This window comes from Gossypium hirsutum, chromosome A05 (assembly GCF_007990345.1).
Source record: "Gossypium hirsutum isolate 1008001.06 chromosome A05, Gossypium_hirsutum_v2.1, whole genome shotgun sequence".
NCBI classification, from domain to species: Eukaryota; Viridiplantae; Streptophyta; class Magnoliopsida; order Malvales; family Malvaceae; genus Gossypium; species Gossypium hirsutum.
The window spans coordinates 4142179-4149235 of record NC_053428.1 but is presented as its reverse complement, the minus strand read 5'-3'; the positions used below and the strand labels follow the sequence as shown (position 1 = coordinate 4149235).

General features: G+C 36.6%; 1 pseudogene; it reads left to right on the top strand.

The window, feature by feature from the left end:
- Positions 1–242: 242 nt before the first annotated feature.
- On the top strand, positions 243–6493 carry LOC107958872 (probable ADP,ATP carrier protein At5g56450; annotated as a pseudogene).
- Positions 6494–7057: the final 564 nt, after the last annotated feature.

Sequence of the window (7057 nt, the reverse complement as noted above, 5' to 3'; positions counted from 1 at the left end):
AAAAATATAGAGACCAATTGCATAAATTAACTTAAAATTTTGTTTTAAGATACACTATCAATGACTTAGTGACTAAAATGTATAAGAGAATAATAACTAAAATGTAATAAAAACTAAAATATAAGCCGAAATAAACAAAATTACATATTTGTATTTTAGTAGTTTACCCTTCTCAAAGTTGGAGTTATAAAATGCTAATTTTTCCTTTCAATCAAAGTATATAACTGGAAAAAAACGTCGTATGACAAATTTTGTTACTTCGTCTTTTGGCAGAAGAGGAAACAACATTCGCCAAGCTAAAAACAAAAGAAGCCCTCCGTGGATAGCCAAGAACTCTGGTTGTTTAAATAAAACAAAGCAATTACTATGATCCCATTCGTAGGCAAAAGATTCTATCTTTTTAGCTGACAATTATTTTCCCACCATTTCTACTGACTAAAAGAAAGAAAAGAAGGTTTTTTTTTTCCTGTTCAAAGAAGTTTGGGTCTTGGGAAGCTATGAGCAAAGAAGAAGATGGTGGATTAGACAACAGGGGATGGTTAAGATCGTCGTCAGGGGCGTATAAATGGCTGGCGAGCTTCCACCATGATCTGATGGCGGGAGCGGTGATGGGTAGCGTGGTGCACACGATCGTGCACCCATTGAGAGGGCAAAGTTATTGCTTCAAACCCAAGAGAGCAATTTGGCTATCGTAGCTGGTCGAAGAAGGAAATTCAAAGGGATGTTTGATTGTATCTTCCGGACGGTTAGAGAAGAAGGCACTCTTTCATTATGGAGAGGCAATGGGAGTAGTGTTCTTAGATATTACCCTTCTGTTGCTCTTAATTTCTCCCTCAAGGTAATAAAATTCTCTTGTTTCCTTTTTTGTTTTCCATCTTGGTTTTGGTTGATATTTATAGTGAATTAATGGGTCGTTTTAGTCTTGCCAGATGTTATTTTGGAGATGGGGTTGTTAAAAGTTTAAAGAAAATAATATATATTATATATGCACGTGAAGTGAATGATAAAATGTTTCTTGGAGACGATGATGATGATGTTATTCTTATATAGCTTGGGAGATTTGGATACCAATTTGTGGACTTTTATGTGATTTGCTGTGTTTGTATGTATTATATGGTCATAATACAGAGAATGTTTCCGTTGAAATTTAAGCTGATTTGCTAGTCCACATTGCTAGTTGCAACTTTAATTTCTTCAGGGCTTTGCTATTTGTGCAATTCCTGTTATAATTCCCAAGTCAATCTTATTCATATTGTATTGATAACTTAAAAACCTTATCACCCGTAACAATGCCCGAATCTCCAAACTGAATTTCATTTAGCCTACTCATTATATGGGAACAAAATGCAATGGGCTGTGGTATTTTTTTTCCCTGTTTCCATAACACCTTGTTCTTGTAACTGTCCTCATTTAAGTTAATCTTATTAAGCCGCTCTGCAGAGTTTGTGAATGCTAGTCTATAACATCCAAACTTCTTCTATCTGCAAGTTCAATATTCGTAGACATTTACTCCCATAGAGGACCTTTGACTGTCTCATCCTAATACTTTACCTTATTCAACTGTCATTGCTGCTTTTTTCTATTGATTAGATGGTGAACAACTTTCCTCTAAGATGAGGCTTTTTGTTACTAAATACAAGGATCTTAGCCTTTAATTGATCAAAATAGCGTAGTTAGAATACAAACTCACTGCAGGCTTTGTTCCGAATAGAGGATCGCTTATAGAAAATGCTGTTAGGTGAATTTTTTCTTGGAGAATGTGACGATTGATAGAGAGGTCACTCATTGGATCCAGGTAGGATGGATGGAACAGGAGAATTCTACAAAATCTTATCTGATCATAGAATTCCACATAAATTTAAAGGAAAATGTTACAGTATGGCTGTCAAAGTATCAATGTTGTATTAGTTTCAGTGTTAGGCTTCAGGTATCAACATATCAAAAAAAAGAATTAAAGTCGCTGAGGTGAAAATCTACTCTAGATGTCTCTATATATAATGGAAGATACAATTAGGAATACAAGGGGAAGATACAAGATATATACCCATTGAGGACATGCCATCTCACTGAAGGTGCCATGTAAGTAAGATATACTGATGCTAAATAAGATGTGATTTGATGGAGAATATAACTTGAGTGTGATGAGAAACAGATTAAAGACTAGGGGGAGCTTGGGTGGAAAACACAAAAACAAACCTAAATGAGTTTGCAAAGGATATATGCCTGAATTGAACACAAGAATGCAATATATCCGTATAGTCAGCCATATCTAATGACGAATAAAAAAAATACATAGTTTACCATGCTAGGATTCTTGTGTGAGGTCAAATATCAACCAAGTTTATACATGGTTGAGAACTGTTTGAAGCTTCTAGCACCCTTTTATAAAGATGATGATCCGGGTGGCTCAAATATGAGACTTGAACGTGAAAAAGAAAAAGTTTTCAGATTAGTAAAACTATAAATACGAATAAGCAATGAAGTAAGTTCGTGCAACTTGAATTGAGTTATTGAATGTTTAAATTTTACATTTGTGTGACATGAATGTGAATTGAATGTTTAAATATATGTTTTGGGCTTTAAGGGCCCAATAGAGGGACATTATGATTATTTCAGAATATGAATAATAAATTATTCAGAATTATCTGAAAATGCTCAGTAAACTCTGGTAATGCCTCGTACCCTATTCCGGCAACGGATACGGGTAGAAGCTGTTACATAAACTAAGTCCGATATCAAAGATAATCATGATGTTGGAATAATAGGGACAGGAAAGGTTAGAGATTGCCCTAAGTGGCTACTGACAACTTTAAGAAATACTATAGTGTTACTCCCTGGAAGAGCATTAGGAATAGGTGAGATGAATTTGCCCAACATATTGCCAATTCACCATCAGTAACAATTTCAAAGAATCACTTGATAAACGCCATTGAGACAAGTTTGTGACGACACATTTGAATGAAGATGAAGATTTACTTTATTGTAACCAAGCTTGAAAATCCCAAGGGGATATCCTTGGGGGTATGAGTGGTACAGAGTTAACTGCTTTTAAGTAGCTATAGGCCTAATATAGTTTCTGTATGTACACAAAAAAACAACCTTCAAAACCAGTGCCTCAAAAATGAAAACTCCAACTTACAGCATCTCCTGTTATTCTTTATGCAGGACCTGTACAGAAACATATTAAGAAATGGCTGTTTTCAAGATGGTCATGTATTTTCAGGAGCATCTGCCAACTTTATCGCCGGAGCCGCAGCTGGTTGCACAACATTGATCATAATATACCCTCTTGACATTGCCCATACACGTCTTGCTGCAGACATTGGGAGAACTGATGTTCGTCAGTTCCGAGGTATTTACCATTTCTTGAGTACTATGTGTAAAAAGGATGGAATCTGGGGAATTTACAGCGGTCTTCCGCCTCTCTACATGGGATGATTGTTCATCGAGGTCTATATTTGAGGTTTTGATACAATGAAGAAAATTTTGTCCGAGAAATCCAGAAATGAATTGGCATTAGGAAACGGTGGGTGCTGGCCAAGCTGTGACAACTTCTGCTGGATTGTTGTCGTATCCACTAGATACAGTTAGGAGGCGGATGATGATGCAATCTGGCTTGGAAAAACCAATGTACCATAGCACACTGGACTGCTGAGAACGATTATAGACAGAAGGGTGACTTCATTTACCGTGAGTGTGTAATGTTTAGGACACCGTGCTGCGGCCATCTTGGTTCTATACGACGAGTCAAGAAGTCATGAATTGGTGTGGATCTTAGTCGGAAGCAATTTTTTATAGTTTCTTTAAACAAAAGGACTATATAGAACCAGATTCAGGGTTACAACATAGAAAGCCTTGTAAAGTCAACCGAAGCTGATACACATGATTCCATTTTATGTTACTACATGACATTCATTTACCAAACATGGCAATCCACACACACCTTGATTTTCCTTAACAATAAAAAGAGCAAAAGTTGTTGCATGATGTTGTGGTCGATGTCATTGTCAGATTGTGTGATTTCTTTACAATTTGTCTTTGGGGAAGGGATATAAAATGGTGCGTGCAGTTGTTCTTCATAACAATATCCACGTTCCTGTGTCTGGTATATTCTTCTGGATATCCTGAGCCAAAACCCCATAAATTGCTTGTTTTCTTCCTGAAAATTTAATATTGAGGAAAGAAAGAAAAATCCAATTCAGATGAACATATAGCCCAAAAAGTAGACAAAGTAGTAAAGAGAACAGTAAATGTGGTATTAATAACAGTTGTAATGAACTAGTATACTATAAATAAACTATACGATGTTAGTTTGTGGGAAATGGAATAGGTCAAAGGATCAGTAAAATAATTAAATTGCCACCAAAATGATGTAAGCTATTGAGGTCAAGAGGTAGCATATAAGTATTGTTGAAAGTAAGATCTGGGGCAGGTCTTAACTGGAGAGGATTGTGAGCCATAAACAATGGGTCAAACAAAAAATATATGCGACTGATAGGTAGGAAAAAAAATTGGACAAAAATAAACACATGAATGCAAGTGGGAACACCATAAAAGAGACCCAAAGCAAAACCATGACTTCACCCCCATCAAAGAAAAAGAGCAAAAAAAAAAAGAGGTGAGAACTAATAAAGTACTCAAGATGCTTTTTTTCTCACCCCAACTTTAGACAAGTTTAACCTAAAACCCTACCATTAAGGAACTTCAGTGGCCACTTGAGTTGCCATTGTCATACTTCCATTAAAATATAACCCCTCAAAAAAAAGAAAGAAACTATTACTTTCCTTAGCTTTTTTTTCATCCCCCAAATGCTTATATAGAGAACAGGAAGATCTTCTTACGTTAGGCTGCAAAGATCTAATGGGGACCATTGATGGGTAAAAATCAAATAAACACATCACATTCGCATGGCTGCCGAAGTAAAAATTTTCGAGTTAAAAATAAAATAAAAAAGCCAAAATCCGTAAGTGACCTACACCCACTCTCAATGTGGTTGGATCGTGGGTAGTGCTGTCTTTTCCAAACCCAAAGGAACAACAACAACAACAAATATAAATATATTTTCACCATTACTTCAACTGGACGTTTAGTTTAATCCATAAACAAATAACAGATGTAAATGCAAATATATATTATAATAAATCAAAAAAATAATAAAATTCGAGATCAAAGGTAAAATATTGAAGAAATGAGAGTGTAAAGCGATTGAACTGAAGCTATGATATGTTGGAATACTGTCTTGATAGCTTGGTGACAACTTCTTGGCCTCAATTTAGTTTATGTTAGTTGTCAGCTTTCCCTTCGCTTGCTCCCAATATGTTAAAGTAATATATATATACCAAAGACACAGCTTTTCACTTCATCACTGTACTTGTTTAAGAACCTGGAATTCTGGGTGTTCACACTCATTTCAAACGTTCTTGGGATCATCAAAACCTTTTTTTATTAGTCATTAAAAAACAAAATCCAAGATTACTTATGTTTGAACTAAGGCAGTAATTAATTATACAAATTGCAGACAACTGGCTACGTTTATATAGCTTGAACCCAGAAAAAGAAGTATGTGGCAAAATCACACGAAAAAGATTGAACCACAAATTGTGGAATGAAATTGTGGGAAAGAGAATCAAGCAGAAAAAAGAGCCGTGTTCCAGTATATTGTTTCTTTATTTCTCTTTCTTAACGTTATTAATAATTGGAAGAATTGTCAATTATGACAATGCCTCTTTGATTGGAGCTCGTCATTGTCAGTAAAAAGCACACTAACAAAAAATTAAAAACCTCCTCCTCTTTCTAATACCAACACCCCCCCAATCACATATCACCATCTTTTCATCAGAGTCCACCTGGAACAAATTTAAACGCTCGATGCTCAAAATTGGCAACGGACCCCACCTAATGGTCCCATTCCATCATTGCTCATGTACTAACTCAGATTAACCCCCTGGTACCGGAGTAAGTTCCTCAAACCTCAAATTCAAAGAAAAAAAAAAGAAGAAATTCACACATACAAACAATTCATTAACTTGATTTAATACTACAATCCCTAAAATACTATCTCAATATCTTCTTGACCAAAAAAGCTAGTAGGGAAGAAAAAGCAGAATTGTTTTTTGTTTTGGGGGGGGGGACTGGACTGCCTAATTTATGATCAACTACAAAGAAGTTTTAACAAGGAAAACCCACTTTGAAAAGCATAAAAAATGGCAGCTTGATAATTTTTTTCTTATGCTATTAATTATGGTATCATACCCAGAGACGCCAACTCGACAGCTGCGGACTAGGTTCCACTAAGGTGAGAGCCACAAGGATCAAGACCGCCGACGCATGTTCCGCCAATGAAGACAGCGGGAGCAGGACCCGAAGAGAGGCTACGTGGGCAGGAGGCGGAGGAGGGAAGCGATCTCATGGCATCGATTCGATGACAGTTGGGGAACCCCGATGGTGGCTAAGAGTTTCATCACATGGCACATGCAACAGGAGAGCGGGCTGAAATAGACTGGGTGCCGATATCAACCTCCTGATCTGCCTCCTTGGCTCCTCCTCGTCAGGAAAAGCCGGCGCCGCTGATGGCTGTGTCTCATGGGGGTTGTTTGAGGAAAAGGAGGAGGTGTGGTGGTGCAGGGACTAGATCAAGTTGCCCAACGTCACCGACCAGCTCCTTAACCTTGCATCGCCAAAACAAAACAAAAAAAAATCAAGGAAGCTTTGATGTGATTATGGTAATGTCAACGAGAGAAAAACTAGTGCGAGGAGAGTTAAATAGACGTATAAAACAGAGTGAGAGAGAAGAAGAAAAAGTGCCTTGCTTCGGTTATGGTTTGCTTACACATAAATACATGTACATAGGTTTTTTTTTTAAATCAAAAGTTATTATACTTCAAAAGGTTAAATTATCAAAAATTCTGAGCGCTGGAATTAATATATTAGTAATATTTGTGTTTGTTTGTTGATCAAAGTCATGTGCAGTGGGCACGTACATGGCATTAGAACCAAGATAAAAGAAGTGATGCGGGGGTGATATTTGAGAGACGATAAAATTATATAAAAAGATGGA